Source organism: Urocampus carinirostris, chromosome 12 (genome assembly GCF_059441175.1).
Source record: "Urocampus carinirostris isolate Australia breed hairy pipefish chromosome 12, RoL_Ucar_1.0, whole genome shotgun sequence".
Taxonomy (NCBI): domain Eukaryota; kingdom Metazoa; phylum Chordata; class Actinopteri; order Syngnathiformes; family Syngnathidae; genus Urocampus; species Urocampus carinirostris.
In genome coordinates this window covers 13,238,936-13,257,541 of record NC_142360.1, presented here as the reverse complement: position 1 = coordinate 13,257,541, position 18,606 = coordinate 13,238,936, and the positions used below count along the sequence as shown (strand labels likewise).

Sequence of the window (18,606 nt, the reverse complement as noted above, 5' to 3'; positions counted from 1 at the left end):
TTACAAATATTCATGACTTGACTTGGCTATAAAGATAAATAAAGAAAAGTTTAACTTACTTTTGGAAGAGTTAGGCGACTTCCCCCTCCGTAGTAAAGAGTGGACGAAAAAAAAAGCGATTCAACAATTTTCTCAACCGCATTAAGCTTTCTTATTCAACTTTCATTTCAAAAGAAACGGCTTGCCTTTTCTTTACATTCTAAAACAACCATAATGAATAGATGCACGAGATATTTAACAATAAAAATGTCAAAGTTTTTAGCACGCTAGAGATACAGTACGGTGTGTTTACTTTACACACGAACCCGAAAGTAGAAACCAGATTTCTTCTTCGGGGTGGATGCTGTGTGACCGCTCACAGCGCCACACGCCGGTAGCGGCGGAAAGAAGCACTACAGCACTGTCCTCTACTCGGAAAAAGCTGCACACAATATAAAATCTAACTCACAGCAATGTCCGGATATTTTTCGTCATCCTGAAAAAAATATTCGTATTAACCGCTTTGCGTAAGTCAAATATCGTAAGTAGGGGAGCGTCTGTAATTGATTGCTGATGACATTTCTCAATTCATGCCTCAATAATGTTTAAAAATGTTTAAAAAAAGTAAACGACAATTGTAAAACATGTCAATGGGGTAATTATTTTCAAGTCGTTCTTTTTTTCAAGGCCAAAGTTTTTATCCAAAGATGCTATAGCAAATAAATAATTAGTAATACTATACTGCTATGATACTGAGATAATATATTTGACTCATTCCCAACAAATACAAAGCACTTCAAACAAATACCCGTGATAAATTACCTCTGCAATTCACTGATTGCTGGCAATCGATATAATTAGGACGCCTGGTCTAAAGAGAGACAAGATAAAACTTCAATATTTGACATTGTTTTATAAAAGACAACTTTCTCAGTCATTTTTCATAATAATTCAGAATATTGGGTCAAATTAAACTAAGTGATGGATCGGTCCACTCAAATTTCACGCTTTTCATAAAAATAAGAATCAAACATTCTGCATACTTTTCAATTTGTCTCTGTATCGCTCGCAAATGTCCACGTTTCGTCCGAGTGCCTGCATGTCTGAATCTGGCAAAATGCTGATTTGCGACTTTCTGCAAAGAGGACTGCTTGCTTGGCAGAAAGGAAACAAGAATTATTGAATCAAACGGCTCTCGAGCTGTATCCAGATTTAACTTTGGCTGCATAAAGCCCGGTTGCATAATCCTTTTATCAAACCTACCGATGAAATACTGGAAATAGCCCCACTGGGAGAAACGGTATTAAAGTCATTTTGAGCTCTCGTTGGCCTCCTTCTTTTTTTTTAAATACTGTTAGTTTTCACCCCACCTAACCCTGGTTTATTTATTTTATCACAAGAAACTAAATTCTAAAGATAATTCATTTTTAAGGCCTACCTGTATACCAACTTATGAATTTCCTTCGACCATTTGTTACATCTCGGCACTCATCTGTTGTGAGCAAAATCCATTTTTTTCTTATTCATTTCCCTCCGCACAAAATTAATATGGTGGATGTGAAGCATTTTTTCATAATAAGCGCTGTGAATTTATTAACATCATCTTTAATGTGGGACTTAATCTGTGAACCCTAATTCAACTGTAGTGTCTTTCTGCATTAGGTGCAGGCAGCTGATTTCCAATGTATTATCTTTTTTTTATTGAGCAGTGCATATATACAGTATATTTTTTTGAACAAGGGTTCCATCGTTTTGGAATATTCACTCTTGACCTTGACGTAGAAGAAAGTATTCTTCTATGTTTCTGCAAAGTCTTTAATGTAGAGGCAAAATAAGCTAAAGTAAAAAATTTGTGGTCGTATTTTGTTTCTGAACTTATGTTAAATGAAGGCATAGAAGAGCAAATCAAGCCTGGTTCTCTGCTTCTCGACTTTAAATGGGAACCAGGACACAATTTTAGTGAGGTTAGTGACACAGCTATTGGACAGGGAGAAATTACCTTGGGAACGTAGGCTTTTGTTGTGAAAAAGATTAATGCAGATTCAAACAAAACCAACCCTGCCACAAACATTTAACACAAGCAGAAAAGAGCATTTTAAATATGATTCAATTAAATTGTCTTTATTGTCATCGATATAAATGTAGTTAAATATTGGATGCAACAAGATTAGACACAAAAACCTTCCTTTCTTCTAAAGTGCAAACCAGAGCCCATGGACAAACATTGCATTCATTCACAGAAAGTGACAACTCTCCAGCTTATAATAAAGATTTGAACCCCCAAAGTGTTTATTTGTAATTAACAGATTAATGATTTGCATACTCTTGTCATATTTTATTCCAGAGATTTATTTCATTGCATGTCCAAATTAAATTTAGCCTATTATCAGCAATTATTTTAATCTATTTGAAAAACTTTACACTGAAAAGCATCTATAGGAACTCCAACAGGTCTCGCCTCCGGTGACGGATGACATCAGTATGATTTAAAAGCGCAGGCATGAACATCTGCCCTTCCTTTTTCTTTCTGAAAAGCGATCCCAAGTGGGGGCGTTTCTGGCCTTTGCCACCTGGGACGAAGGGGACAAAGATGCCGAGATCTACAGGCGGATTTGCCCATGTTCCTATGTAAATCCTATATAATTCAAAGCAATTTATTCCACATAAGCAAAAAAATAATTACAACGCAGTTCTTATAAGACTAAGTTATAATAATAATGCAACAAAAAAGAATAGTGCATTATAACAATAGTGTAAAGAAAACAAGTGCAATCACATTGAGCAGCAGCAATGTAAAAAAACAGAACGATGATGACTTACAACAAACACACAGCACAGAAAAAAACTATTGTCACAAATACTAAACAAACATGTAAAATTTACAATTTTCGCAAATAACTTTCAGACATAACTCTTTCCCTAATTTTTATGTCATTTTGTAAGTTGATTGTCTTACTATGGTGGTATGTTTAGTGTTAGGCACCATACCACATGGTGGCACCTCTTTGCTTCAGTGTCTACCTAGGAAACCCTCAGTCTTACTTCAGCAATGGATTTGAGTGGTTGTGTGTGTACAACTGTCACCACACGTGCCAGGCGGGACAAACTGGTACAACACGGAAGGTTGGGTAGTTTTAGAACAGCCTCAAGTGTCATAGCAACATGCTTTAAAATAGACCTACTTGCGTTGTGCATCTTGCACATGCTCATCCTATGACAGGGGTCGGAAACCTTTTTCACACAAAAATGTGATGGCAAAATAATTATGTGAGTTAGAGATCAGTACCATATAATTTAAGACAAAATTCAACAAAACCCCACATTTAATTTCACTGTTTGACATTCGATGATTCTACATCAACAAATATATCACTTTAAACTTGTCTTTCTCCCACAGTTACTTAAGATCATTGAGGCTCATTTTGTTCTTCATTATTTTCGTAAATAATGGTTGCTGGGGTTGCATTCCAAAATGACCCGTCATAGTCAAAACCTGTGAAGTAGAGTAATTTCATTTATACTCTATTTATACTCCATTATACGATGAAACAAAAAAATATTTACAGGTGCAAGCAGTTCCTATGTAAAAATGCCACAAAATACTCCAAACGAAAACTTTCTGACTGTACAGTATTTTCCTTTAGAGCGTGCGAGAGAGAAGGAAGCATGCTGGTTATGTACAAAGATCCGCCTACCCCTACAACTCACCCAGTCAAATCCCACCGCTCCTACCACTCACCCAAACAAATTGCTCTGTGTACTTTGCTGGCGTTTTGGGGGGTACAGTTACAGTTTGTTATATGGGGTTTCATCATAAAGTACATTGATGAGCTTCCATATAAAGGATTCCTTGGCGACGTACAGAAAAAAAACGGGGTCTGTTGGTGTGACACCTTGATTATAAACTTTAGTTGAAACGGTTCTCTTTATGTACTAGACTGAACCCAAAGTACTTGGCTTTGCGCACGCCTAACTCAATTTGAGTCAGACAAGAATGGACCAACATATTTGCAATTCACAAATGCGTTATTTTATCACCGAGCCATACGTACTCATGAAAAGAGCAATATATGGCTCGCGAGCCACAGGTCCCCGACCCCTGTCCTATTATATTATAATTCACCTTCCGTGTTTGATTAGGATGTTTAGAATATTCAGTTTTAAATGACCATATTGACAATCTTCAGGATTTGTAAAGCCATGTAAACGCTTACAGAAATTGGAATACTGAACCTTGATTTTCGTAACGTAGAAATGAATTATGCACTCTTACTCTGGGAAACTTGCTAAAACCACCTAATTTGATAATGCCATGTTCTCTGTCGTTTCTTTTTATTTTCCATCACTATAATGCTAATACTATATCATGCACATATACGACGCAGACTATGTTTCTCAAAACCAGTATGCGAGCACACTTTATAAACAGACAAGATGTCGCATTGAAGCACACTTTTGGAGCAAGGAGAAAAATACGAAAGTAATACATGAATTGTGTCAAGTCAAGTCATGTTTATTTGTAGATCCCTTCATCACAAGACATCTCAAAGGGCTGAATTGTGGAGGGTGACATAGATACATCATCCTTTTTTTAATGTCAAAAATGAAATGCATAGTGACCTGGGTCATGTTTTGCCACTTTCAATGGGGTTGTTTATAAAAGTCGTGTGTACAGGGTTAGCACTTGTCACTAGTTTTGTAAATTAAACTGGTGATAATCACACTTGAATCAGTGTCTGAAACTCGTGACAAAAAGTTACCGGACACCAGGGCAGACAACTCTGAAAAGTTTCCTGCCCAGCCATAAAGTTGCCTGCCCCATTTTTCACAACTTGAAACACAATAAGACTAATCGCAAAAAAAAAACATTGTTGCAAAGTATTTAGGATTGATAATCAGAATATATAACAGAACAACACTTTAGAATTAAGTTTATTATAGATCTACTTAAAACATTAATTGCATGTATATGACATCGCTGTCTTCCGTCTGCCATCAGTATGTACCTGTATTTACTCATCTTCATTCATGCAATGTTTGCATTGCGTCGTCTGCTACAAGCCACGTGAACTCCTCTTTTCACGATGCTTTTAATGTACGTTTATGTTATGTAGCGTCATAAATTTTGTTAGCTTCTTTTCAATATTTCGTCTGGGGCTGAGGTTTTGGCTTGATTCCTGGTAAGGATATGTCAGAGTGTGCAGTTTCTTCATGAGTGAGAAATAAGCAGGAATTGTGGTTCAGCCTTTAAGCATATTTATTCCTCAACAGCAAGCAAACAAGAACACGGCTCCATTCAATACAACATGGCAATCAACAATTAGCACAACAAAAAATGGTGCGTGCGTAATGACGTCACACAATGGAAAACGTCTTACCGCAATACCACGAGTAAGAGCGCTATTAAATTGTCAAATTTTAACAATTCCTAACCACTTATCCATTTTTCTTGTGTTCTCTGTGCATCTACTTTGGAAAATACACGACCTTATAATTCTCGGGAAAGTCCGGAAGCACGAAGTTATTCGATGCAGGCTTCTGAATGTCTGCAAAGCATGCTAATCGCCAAACGAACCGAAATTCCGAAAATTCCAAACAAATCGAAATGCCGAAAATTTCCAAAACGAACGAAGATTTCGAAATTGGAATAAAACATTTTATTTGTAAAAAATTAAAAAAAAAGACTTTTTCTTGAAAAGGTTGTCAGCCACCCGGGCAGAGATGTTCTGTAAGTTGTACTCCTGACGTAAAAGATGCACGCCTCGGGCGTCCGGGCAGGCGTTATTTCAGACAGTGCTTGAATACAACTATTCTTGTTCAGAATCAGCAAAATCTTAAAAACCGATGAACATCCGCTTTAACCTTGGACATGGACTACAGTCCAGCTGATCTTCTGTCGAAGGAAACTGAGCCGTGTGCATTAGTGGCCTTGCCTGATCTTCCTTGCATTAGCTTTTCATTTGGGCAACCCGACGCTACGGCCTGTTTGCTTTTACTACCCATCCTTTAGCCTGCTAAGGTCAGGTAGCGTAGGGACAAGCGGATTAAGAAGAAAAAAAAACGCAGATTTTCTTTCTCAACCTTCCTCTAGTACGAGAAAGCGGCGAAAGGTTTCTGTTGAGCAGAGCGACCAAAGCATCTTTGGATTGCCGGGCGTATAAAAGGCCGCCTGTAGAAAGCCATTCAGCGCTCTGAATGAACATGCCATCTGCGGGCCTTTCTTATTTCCTCTTCTCTTTTCTTCTCGGCCTTTTTTCAAGCCTTGTAATCAAATTTGAGCAAAATCAAACGGCGGCAGGATAGAAGCCGAGCGGCGGGGGGGTTGGAGGGTTCAATGAAAGTACCTTTTGTTGCTCTGAAACGAGCAAGTAATTTACAAAATGCCCTTCCTTTGTGCAAGGGGCTAAAGGAAGAAAGAAATCAGTAGCTTTTAGAAGCTAGGCCTTGCGCTGCGACCGGCAAGATAATAAAAGCCGTCTTGTGTTTGTCGGATAGAAAGCGTCTCAAAGGCTGACCGGGCCTGGGCTCAGGGTTAGCGTCATGAAAAAAAAAACAGAGAGAGAAAAAGGCATAAAACACAACGCTCTGGCACATACGGAGGAGTCATGCAGACTTTTGTGGACTCCAGCTTGAGGGTGCGTGTGCGCTTCTTTTTTTGTGTTTGGTTACATACAGCTGAGGCACCAGCGAGGAGCATTCGGATTCGGTGGACACCAAAGAAGGAGTAAAGACAGCCTCTCATATCCTCTCACCTGGCGTGCTTGTTGCAGTTGCAGCATGCCGCCCAGATGATCGCTGCCATGAAGGATTACAAGGATTTTGGGGAACTTTTCGGGGGTGGGGGCCTCGTCTTGGAGTAAGAAGACCAGCATGGATATTACGACCACCTGAGATGTCCCCAACCCTTCTCACCCGGAATCTGAATCCTCTTGTACGTTCCATCATCCTTTTGAAATATTTTTTCCTCATTTGAGTCAATGTGATTTTGGGTGGAGTATAGGTGATTCTCGCGTATGTGGCCTACAGAAGGCTGTCACCTGAAGTCCTTGCTTGACGCACTCGCCGGTGAGTTCTGATAACTTTTATTTTTTCTGTCTTGCTGGGTTGAAGCCAGTACCCTTTTTGCTTCACCGACACATAAAAAGTGCCAGGTTTGTCTCAACAACAAGAAACATCTTACATTTTCTAAAACTGATCTTATGTTACTCCAACTTTCTATCGGGTTAAAATCAAGACTGTTCATTGTTCAGTTTCCACTTGGTCCACCTGCACCAAAATAATAATTGAGCGTAGAAGTAGTTGTGGTTGTTGCATTATACTTGACTCTGCCCTTGCCTTTGGGCCACGTGAGATAGTGAAAACCCCAAACCCATCGGAGGTGTGGGGGATCTGAGCCCGCCCAACACCATTCAGTAGCTACACTTTTGTTGCGAGCAGTTCAAAAAAATGGATGGGTTGTTTGTTTTATTGTTGTTTTTTCCGATAAACAGTCAGAGATTTTGTTGCATCGATCACCAGCCCAACATAAAAAAAGTCAATCCCTGACTGATTGAAAACAGGTTTAAGTGCATGTATTCACAAATACATACTTTGCATGCAGAACAGCTTCAAGTTTTTTTCCTCATTGTTTACTGAGGCACAACGTTTAAAAGATATTTGTATTTGTGAATAACAAAAGCAGAAACATTAACACATCATGATACGTCAAATTTTGTGAACATCAAAGAAAGCCAACAGGAATTGCATACCATTTGGTCGTTTCAAATAACCTCAAATTTAGCTTTTTTTTCCCTCCTGACTTGCTGCTGTCACTCAAAGGCCGCCCTTCGAAATTGTGTCTCTGAGCCTCCACCATATTGGATGTGGCAGTTGTATTTGCCTTAAAATTGGCAGTTTTGCTATATCCAATATGTCTGCTGTGTCGATAAAGATGGAGGCCATAAATACTGTATGTAATATAGATGTTTCTAGAATGCTTTTGAATCCAAAATCTACTCTGAGAATGCCACCCTTGCAGAAATTATACATATTTTTTGGCAGCTTTGTTGGAGAAAATTAAATAAAACAACAGAATCCTAAAACTAAAAAAGAGTGTGCCGTAACCCTTTGCTACATCCTTGCACCCTCATCTCATCTCATTAGCTGCACCGCTTATCCTCAGTAGGGTCGCGGGGGTGCTGGAGCCCATCCCAGCAATCATCGGGCAGTGGGCAGGGGACACCCTGAACTGGTTGCCAGCCAATCGCAGGGCACACAGGGACAGACAACTCGCTTGCTCATTCACACCTAGGGACAATTTGGACCGGCCAATCAACCTGAAATGCATGTCTTTGGAATGTGGGAGGAAACCAGAGTGCCCGTAGGAAACCCACGCAAGCACGGGGAGAACATACAAACTCCGCACAGGAAGTCCAGTAGCTGGATTTGAACCCACACAGGAGGTTCCCAAGACCTTAGAACTGTGCCGCACGCGCGCTAACCACTGCGCCGTTGTGCCGTCCCCTTGCAACCTGGGGTTGAAAATTATTCTGCGATCCATTACCCCCCAATGTACATTATTGCAAGCAGGGCGGCAGAGCGGATTTTTGTTGGGGCTGATGGCTCTTTTTTGTGCTGTCCATTAAAAAAGTGAACTGCACTCCTGCGACCACAATTATACTGGATCACATTTAGCTGTAAGCGGTGAGTGGCGGAGGGGCTTGCCGTTCTGACACGTTCAAAATCAAATGCACAATTGTGGCTGCAATCCATTATCCCTAGTTGGCTTTCCTGAGAGCAGGGGGCAGCAGAGTGTTTTTTTTTTGTTTGGGACGCTGAAGCATGCCATTTTGGGCCGCCTTAAATAAAATGTACTGTTTTTGCTCGATTCATTATCCCTAGTCGACTATGACTGAGAGAAAGAACAGAAAGAGCCAGTTTGTGTCATGTGTAGCGACTCTTGATGAAAATCACTCAGGCGGCCGTGAACCCTGAACAATTATTCTTAAGATGAAGGGGGCAGGGTCTATGTTAAAAATGGGCTGGTGGCTACTTCAAGGATTTTCGCATATTGCTGGGGTTTTTGGTCCCCATTAACAGCGATGAACGAGAGAATAGAGTATAGCAATACCAGGTATTATATCAATAGATACGGAAGTGGCCGATACCAGCATTGGTTCTCTTCTAGCTGATTTACAATTATGACCTATTAAGTAGAAATGAACAGAAAAAAGTAGACCTTCCAGACTATGATCAATAGGTTGTTTCTTTAAAAATATTATTTGCTCCTTACAGGGGTAATTTTATATGGTAGTGGTATAGGTATTTCATATTATATAGGCATTGTATATTTGAGTATTAAAAGTAAAAGTGCACCACTTGTGGGAAAACAAAATACAGTGACCAAAATCTATGGAGCAGAAGAACATAAAACATGAGGTGGGAATAAGATGACAGAGGAAGACACCAAGTGGCGACAATAAAACAATTAGCAGGCAACGAAGCGACAAACCAGGGAATAAAATTAATAACTAAACAAAACCTAAAGAAACAATTATAGCCAAACCTCTGAGGTCAACATTCCGACAGTGATCTAAGTTGTTTGAAATGTTACACATGATTCAATTGGGAAGGGTGATACTGATTTCTTGTACTGTGAAGCTGAGATACTGATTTCCCTTCGGGGATGAATAAAGTATCTCTCTCTCTCTCTCTCTCTCTCTCTCTCTCTCTCTCTCTCTCTCTCTCTCTCTCTCTCTCTCTCTCTCTCTCTCTCTCTCTCTCTCTCTCTCTCTCTCTCTCTCTCTCTCTCTCTCTCTCTCTATCTATCTATCTATCTATCTGTCCAGTTTAAGGAGCCTGAATTCAAAGCAAACCACAGCAATGCCATCATTGCAATTCACAATTTGCCTGCACCAAAATCAGGTTACTATAACACAATGTTTATTTGTGACCCCCCTAATCACAAGGAGTCTCAAAGGGCTGTACAGACCACAGATGATTACAAACCACAAACTATTATTACACCATCCCCTCATCTAAAACCTACATGAGGGCAAGGAAAATCTCAAAAAGCCTCAACGTGAAGAAAATGAAGAAATCATTTAATTTAACAAAGTGTCAGCAGTCATTTTTCCACCACCTAGTATGCATATGTAAGCACATATTTAATCACATCAACACATTAAGCCCTTTCAATTCTTGCCAAAATATTGCTGTGCAGCAGGCGGGCCCTGCTTGTTAGCAAAGCGTCACGCACATGTTTTACTAACTCAAACTGTCCGACATGCAGATACAAGAAAAAAGCTGTAATTTCTGTCATTTTAATCTTAAATTCTGTAACAAATAAACAGTGTTGTCTTCTCCCCGTACAGGCTGATTTAATGCATATATTGTAATGAGGAACAATAAAAAAATTGTCCTCATTTGTGTTGTGTCTCTGGTTATAACTCTGACGTTCCTGTATATAAAATTAAAATGTGCATTCATACTGCATGTGTCAAGAACCGGAACAGGAGGAGGACCCAGATGCGTGACGTTTCTCACACAAGCTTTATTTTACGGGAAATGGGGCAGTCATGCACGTTAAGCCAAACGCCAGTGATTCGGCGATCGTTGGGCGGAAATACCTCATTGATAGTTTGGACCATGCAATATTTGGAAAATTAGGTGATTGTTCTTCATATGAGTTCTTCCCTTCGTCCCAAAACATGGTCTACTTCAGGTTCTATTTGAAATTGTTGCTTGGCCCAATAGAAATATGTCCACCAACATCTGACTTTCAATATGAGACAATGTAATGTCTAAAGTTAGGCTTAAAAATTATATAAGACAAAGTTCAGGTTAATTTGACTTTATGTAACGACCTTTAAACGAGGTGGAAATATGACAGACATGTCACTGGTTGCACTCGTAATCTGTCTCCATCGAAATTGAAAAATAGCTTTTTTTGTTGTTGCAAACTTCTTCATAGTTAATGGAAATTGGAGCACACCAACCCTGTCGTCACATACCACGTAAGTGAAAGCAGCCAGAAAGTTTCTTACCTTCACTGTTTTTCAAGAGTAAATTAAACAATTGAGCGACATTTAAATATGCCCACTCTTCCTTTGACATATTCAAACGTCAACCTTTGCACGGGAACAAAAAAATCGGGTGATGATTCCAATGGAACAGAATGCGAAATGAGCTTTGGTCCTGCCGTACGCTTACCTGGCTACGTCCCAGTGTGCCCTATACGTTTCTGTCCTCAGTGTATCACCGCTTCCATTATTTCTGGCAGACAACTCAACCGCTCAGCGTAATTTTCTGTATGTGTGTGCACCTGCATGAATGTATTTTTCCTCATGACTGTGTGTACTGGTAAAATAAAATTGTTTTTCCATTCAGTAACACTATTTATCCCTCCAGTAAATCTAAGAATGAGAAAAATACTATTTATAAAGAGTAATGTTGATTATGTAATATTTCTGTAATATTTTACAGTAATACTATAAAACTATAGTATTACTATCACTACTAAATACTATAACTCTAACACCATAAATAAAATCCTAAAAGTTGTAATACATAAGTAATTAATGATATTACAAAATTAACATTTACTATCTTCATTACAGTAACCTCTCATTTTTCACAGGGGTTCCATTCCAAAATGACCTGTGATAGTCAAAACCTTTGAAGTAGAGTAATTTCATTTGTACTCTATTTATACTCCGTTTTAAGATGAAACAAAAATAAAATATTTAAAGGCTCAAACATTTGTTTACCAAACAAAAGTATTGTACTTTATAAACATTTTTTTATAGAAATAACTTCTGTACTGTCAAATTATAATTTTAAAAATTATTTTGGGACACTATCCTTATTTCAGAGGATATTTTGTCGCCATCGTGTGGACGTTAGTGGGAAACAAAAATGTGATAAAACTTTCTTGACTGTAAATCTGGGACCAAATCTATTTCTTTTCCTACTTTAGCCATTGTATGTTGACAAAAACACACAATCAAAAATCAACACAACAAAATATTTTCTTGTAACCACGGTTAGCGCAATCACTTTGGTGCATACCCCCCATAGCCAATCATAGTTTATAAAGACTCTTGATGTTTCCCTTGGCTTTCTAGAAGGGCCTGCCTTTGCCAACTCCAAATCTGATTGGCTAAACCAACAGCATCGACCCTTTTTAATGCTACAGAACTCATTGTGAAGGCCTCCGGCTAGATTTCTAACCAGGCAATGAGTAATGGCTGAAATATGATTGGTTAAATTCTTAAATATGGAAGCAGTCATCTGGAAGCAGTGCAACCGGCGGGGAAGAAATGAAAGAAAGCTGAAAGACAATTTTGAATTATTAATAAGTATTAATGGACAAAATATAATTAGCGTCGCATGATCCAGATATTTTAGGCCATTTTTTGCATCTCTCTTAGATTAAAATCTGAACTCAACAGAATAATACCTAGTGGATGGCGCAAACTCCTGCGTAATTGTCGTGTTTTTGAAGTTCGTCGATCATTTGTGAGCATTATATTTTATTCTTTTTACCCTTTCCCCCCGATACATTTAAGTGTGGCATTTTCTCCAATCAATCATCTTTATCAAACACTTTTTACGTTTCAATATATTCTGTTTTAGTAGTGAGTGGGATGTAACCTACACAGTCCCCTGAGGACCCTCCAATAACTGCTAATGGGCTGTTAAAGGAGTGGGCGTGGCCTGCACAGGGGCCGGACGGGCTCACTGCCGATTATGGCTCATTGAACAGGAGGGCCAAATCATTGATTTCATCTGTGATTCTGTGCAGTTGCACCTGCATGCGGATACGTGTGCATGTGTACGTGCATCTGTCCGTCACGAGTAGAACACTCTCAGCCGGCTTGCTGCGTGCAGGCTGTTATTAAGAGCAGTAGCCAGCCATTAAGCCTGTCATTTGCCCAATCTCCTGGATGACCTACTTGCTTGGACAGCTTCTGTGCTTAACCTATGACCACTGATTGCCCAGTGTATTATTCTGCTAGTGCTGCTTTGTGTGTCTGTGTGTGCGTATCGATTTCAGTTGCACAGTAAGTGTGTAATAGAATGGGGATTTTTGGATGGGTGTATATTTCAATTGGATCTCTATTTTCCTACCATTCTGTGAGTGTTAGTAAGTAGCATACCAATTCTGTTGTTTATTAAAAAAGGGCTACAATTTATAACTATTTTGATACTCCACTTGTCACTGACCATTGAAACGCTCATTTAAATAATCGGAAAATTTCTCATTCTTTTTCTTAAATTTAGCATGAAGTTGATTAAATTATGTGGCAAATGATAACACAATAAAAACGGTTACGATGAAAAGTACATGTTTTATTGAACATATGGATTTGTACACATATTAAATAATAATGCTCTATCTATAATAAATTAAGCACAGTGCTTAGTCAGTAGAGACAAATCCATGAATAAACCTCTGTAAATAATAAAATAAAGATTTTTATCCCTGTAAACTAAGAACAGACTCATTACCAGTGAGAGAGCAGTAAATAGAATAAATATTTTGTGTATTTCTTTAAGTACATTTATTGATAAATAGCAAAGTCTTTAACAAAACAACTCTTCTTCCGACTGCATGCATTGAGTTTCAAATCCTTTTGTCACGCACAGTCTTGGCATAATGTTGAAGATCTCTTTTATAGAAAAATATACGTGTATAAAATGTACCATGCATATCATCAAAACTGTATTGGCTTGAATCTTACTTGACTCTTACCATGGTGAGTCAGTTTCATCCAACTGTTAAACTGTCTTTAATTGTTCGTACATCACCGAGGTAGTGCCATGAAGGTCTGATCCGCAACATTTACAAGAAGTATTGTTATATGCTGTATTCAGGCTAAAATCCTCCCGAACTTTGGAAGTTTCTGTACACGTACCGGATGTCGATATTTCTCAATGTTTATATTACCGCTCGAAAGAGAGACAGTCATGGGTGACTCTCTGTAGAGATTATAATCATGTAAGATGCTTCACTCTGTTGGAAAAATGTGTCTGGAGACAATACTCGATAATAAAAATACTCGACAATGAATTTTTGTTAACAATGCCGATTAATTGTTGCATCCCTAATTTAAAAAGACATTTACCATTTTGATAAATAACCATATGAGGAGTCCTCAATTTACGAAATAATCGACTTATAACACTCATGCCTCATTTGCGGTGTTTGTCTATAGGGCCATAACATTTTTTGGTTCATCTGTGGTCCAGCTACACAGAACGTATTCAAAAAAATTCTCATAAGTTATTATTTAGCAGTCCATAATACTGTACTTTTTTATGCAGAGCTTTAGCGCAGCTGCTCAATTTCTGGATAAATTAAAACAGTCTTTATTATTGAACATTTCCTAGTGTTGAAGAAAAATGTAATCTATTAAAAGAAACAATAATAATATAAATAATTTGCAAAAGTACATGAACTGTCATATATTTGTGCATATTTTAAAAAACTCATACTTTGAGAAATTTGTAGTTATTTCATATACCATTAGCCTCACCTCGAGGGAGCCAAGTTGCTGCAACGGGTACCCCAAAAACCAAAACTTCCTGAAAGGCTAGGAGAAAAGAGTTTATATTCTTCTTTGAGCTTTTTAGCACTTACCGTATTTTCACGTCTCTAAGGCTCACATGAAAGTCTCAGATTTTTCCAAATTGTGGGGCATTCCCTATCAAGCAGTGCGCCTTGTCTGTCATGCTGTGGGACTGACGGTGACCAGTTTGGTTGGTTTTGACTTGGGGGCGAACTCCCAAGACTGGGAGGTCACAGATTTAAGCCTTACAACATTTTCGGGTGAAATTCGATGTTTTTGTGAGATAGTTCACATTTCCGACTAAATGTGAGTTACCAGCTTGGTGGCCTTGGGAGTATGGCGCCCGCCCCGAGTCTGGGAGGTCGTGGTTCATGCCTCGGCCGAGTCATACTGTTGGAATTATATACATATATTTATCCTACAGTTGACATTAATATGTTATAAGTGTTCTCAGCCCTTTTTGTATAGTTTTCAGCCGTAAGCTGTTCCTCAAGGCCATGAGTTGTTTTTTGTTTCTGTCTCTTTCACATTCCAGTGGGTGCACCCTGACCTGTGCATGCCATAACTCAAGTTTGTTTTTCTCCAAGAACCTTAATATTAGGAGGGAGGGTTCGGGGACTTGCTTAGAGTGAGGAGGAGATTTGTAACATTATCATTATAATGATTAATAAAATAACCAATTCTCAATAACCGATTCTCTATGTCTTCTTTTATTTCAGAGCGTTTTATTAAAAACGTTGGGGACTTAAACCTAACACATACCTAGGACTTAAACATTGGTTCCCGTTGCCTCCCTGCTTGGCGTTCAACATTAGGAGTTGGAATTGGGGGGTTTGGTCACCTAATGACTCCCAACACCTCAGTTGGGCTGAGCGAGGGGGCTGGGAATCCCCTCCTCTGTATCAAATCTCCCAAATCTCCCAAAAAGAGTCAGAAATGACTCTAGCCACCTCCCACTAGGGGGATATGGCTGCGGTGTATATATATATATATATATATATATATATATATATATATATATATATATATATATATATATATATATACACGTAACATTTTCGGGTGAAATTCGAAGGTTTTGTGAGATAGTTCACATTTCCAACTAAATGTGACTTCTATACATCTCCTGTGACTTGCACGTATGAGAATGTGTGATGTCACACGCGATGCTTTATTAGCGGAAGTGCTCATGGATGCTAATGCACACTGTAGCGTATCTAGGAATTGTAAAGTTATTGTGCTACCGGAGGCTGAAGAGAGTTGTCCCCCCCAAATAGGAATTGCATTCAAAACCTCACTTTCCCTCCAATAATCGTTTCCGTGTTTTCGTCTGCGATGGTGTGTGGATATCTACACTACGCCATAGAACATGGAAATCAGGCAGGCTCCGCGAGAGGATTGAAGATCAATGAATTGAAGGTTCACAAGTTAGAGGAAGCTGAAAACCAACTCCGACAAGGTTTTATCCTTGTGTTTTATTTTGTAATCAATACTTATAAACCATAACCAAACTCAGTTTTGCGACCGCTGTGTTTTTAAATATGCATACTATTATGCCTATGAGTGTTGTGCATAGTGAGCCTCCAGTAGTTTCAAATTCTGAAATAGAACCAACCACGGACACTGCTACTTTTCACACCGTGCGCCATATGTCTGTGAAAATATTGTCTTTTCAGTTGTACTCACCAGGGGCCTCTAATTCAGGGATTGCGCCCCCCGGATGATAGCTTGAAGCCCCCGGTTTAATTTTATATTTTGAATGTGAGCGCAGCCCATGTAATTATTGATTATTTTATTACCAACTGAATTTGATTGTAATTGGTAATGTTTTTTATGTTTGGATTTTGTGTGTGAAATGTTAAAGATAATTGAGAACAGAAATGTTTTTATCAGTGCTTTTCTTTTGTAAACCTCACTTGGCACTAACTCACCCAGAAACTTGCTCCGGCAGCCCCTGAATAAATTGAGTTTGAGACCCTTGCACTCCACAAACAGCGACATGTCGTGGTCAAATAATATACACAGTTCCTTTAAAGCCGCATCATTCATATTTGTTGTCTTCACCAGAATCAAATAATATTTTGAATTTTTGTGTCATGCCAAGTTATGTTCTGAAAACTAGCATTTTATCTCAGAAACTAGAAAGAGCTTTTTGAATTCGAAGTATTTTGTCATCAATTTTGAATGTCATGGTAAAATCCGGCTTACATGGAAATTCGGTTCAAATCACAATGTACAAGCGGACGTGAGACCTATACAAATGGAGGACTTCCCGTACATTTGTATAGGGTCCGAAATATCTGCATGTATCATTTTTTATCTTTATCATACAAATCTCACATTTAAAAAGCCAGGTCTCTCATTTTACAATGGTGTTCAGTTTACACAGTGCCGAGAATGTTGTAATCCAATAAATACAGATATTGTATGAGCAACCCCGATTTCAGACCAGAGGATGGTGTAATTGTGTTCTGTGCAATCCTTTGAAACATTTCCTGATTAAGTGCATTATTAATAAATGTGACATGACTTGGTTTTAAGCATCCTGAGCAAAATGTCCAGTTCGCGTGACCTTTACCCTGGGTAACAGATTTTACTTTTTAAAAACTCGTCTCTAAAAATTGTTATTTGACTGCGCGTTTCCAAAATGCAGTACACTCACCTTCTTTGTTTTTACTATCAGAAGCACATAGTTTTAATACAGGTGTGTACAATTCTGATTTCCACACTAATGCCTCTTGACTCCGTTGCCAGGATTAACCTCTGTTCACGCTACTTTACTTGGCAGCTGCTCGGCACTCAGCTCGCAAAAAGCACGGCGAGCCCTGTCGGAGGTGATAGGAGCTGAAATTAGCCAGCTTTCCACCTCAAAGCTGCTTCATTAAGAGTGCCGTCACCTTGGCCTGCATTAGCTTTGCTGCTAATCCAAAAGCTAGCAAAGTCAATCATGCGGACCTTAAGCTAACTAAAGCTACCTCTGCTCTGCCTTGTCTTTTGAGATAAGGTAATGAGGATCCGTAGGGGCTACGGTTAAAGTTGAGTGTCTGTGTAGTGGAGCAGGCAGTGTCGAGTGTAACGGATGACCAACGGATATCGTAGTAAATACATTCCGTGTCAGCTAGCAGAGCAGGGATCCCCAAGTATTGTCTTAAGTCGATAAGGCAATGAGAAGCTTAGCGAGGTGTATCGTAGCCGGGATACTCCCCAGGTACTACCTTCTATCTAGATGTGACACTGAGGCTTGGCCCCCGAGCAGGCTTGCTAGTGTTAAAATCCACCATTGTCTTGTCCCGATAAGCTAATGAGAGATGTAGCAAGAGGTGATGAAGGTATTAGGAACTGTATTAGTGGTCAGAGACTTACGATACCCTTCCAAGTTTTCAGTAATCTCTCATTTTTCACGGGGTTGTGTTCCAAAAAGGATCTTCCAAGTTATTCAATCTGTTGCTACAGTACGGCACCTAGGGAATCAGGAGTTGTCTTTGTCTGTTAAGTCGGACACAGAAAATGTAAGCATAGACATTCATATGTGGACTCAAGATGTCCATAAAAATAAAGTGGTTAAGGGATATTTTGGGGAGTGTCAGGTTGACTGTTGACAAACGGTAAGATGCATTCTGGTATCTCTTAAACGCACATTTTTAGGCTGAAGATCTTTGCCCAGAAATATCAAAAAAATGTGTTTACAGAACACCAACAGCGTCATGCCCCCGTGCCCCTGAAGCCATTTTCAGCTGTACTCCAAGTTGTTTATGTCATGTGTTTTTGGATCATACGACTATTCAAAATAGCGACTACCATAGAGTAAGATAGCGATTACAAAGATGAGCATATATTTATTACTGTGCCGACAGAAAACGAGAATAAGGGCTGCGATGGGCAAAATATTAGCCCTATATTTTTAGTAAATGTAAATGCTTTTGAGATGAAGTGTTTGATGAGTATGTTAGGAGTGACAAGATTGGATAGATTGAGAAATGAAATTGTGAGAGACAGAACTGGAGTAGTTGTGGAACTGAGCAAGCGTGTGGATAAGAGAGTACTCGTTTGGTTTGGAAACATGGAGAGGATGGAT

General features: G+C 39.0%; 1 long non-coding RNA gene across 4 annotated transcripts in view; it reads left to right on the top strand.

The window, feature by feature from the left end:
- The window catches only part of LOC148354989 (uncharacterized), a 218,357-nt gene that overhangs the window by 6,868 nt on the left and 192,883 nt on the right, over positions 1 to 18,606 (top strand). Inside the window, exons 1-2 of one of the 4 annotated variants that reach the window (XR_015852224.1) lie at positions 6,593 to 6,910; positions 6,980 to 7,044. The exons of 2 other annotated variants lie outside the window; for them this stretch is intronic. This is a non-coding gene — a long non-coding RNA (uncharacterized LOC148354989). Of the gene's footprint in view, positions 1 to 6,592; positions 7,045 to 18,606 lie in introns of those variants that run through there. One more of the 4 variants, XR_015852223.1, reaches the window with a different exon arrangement.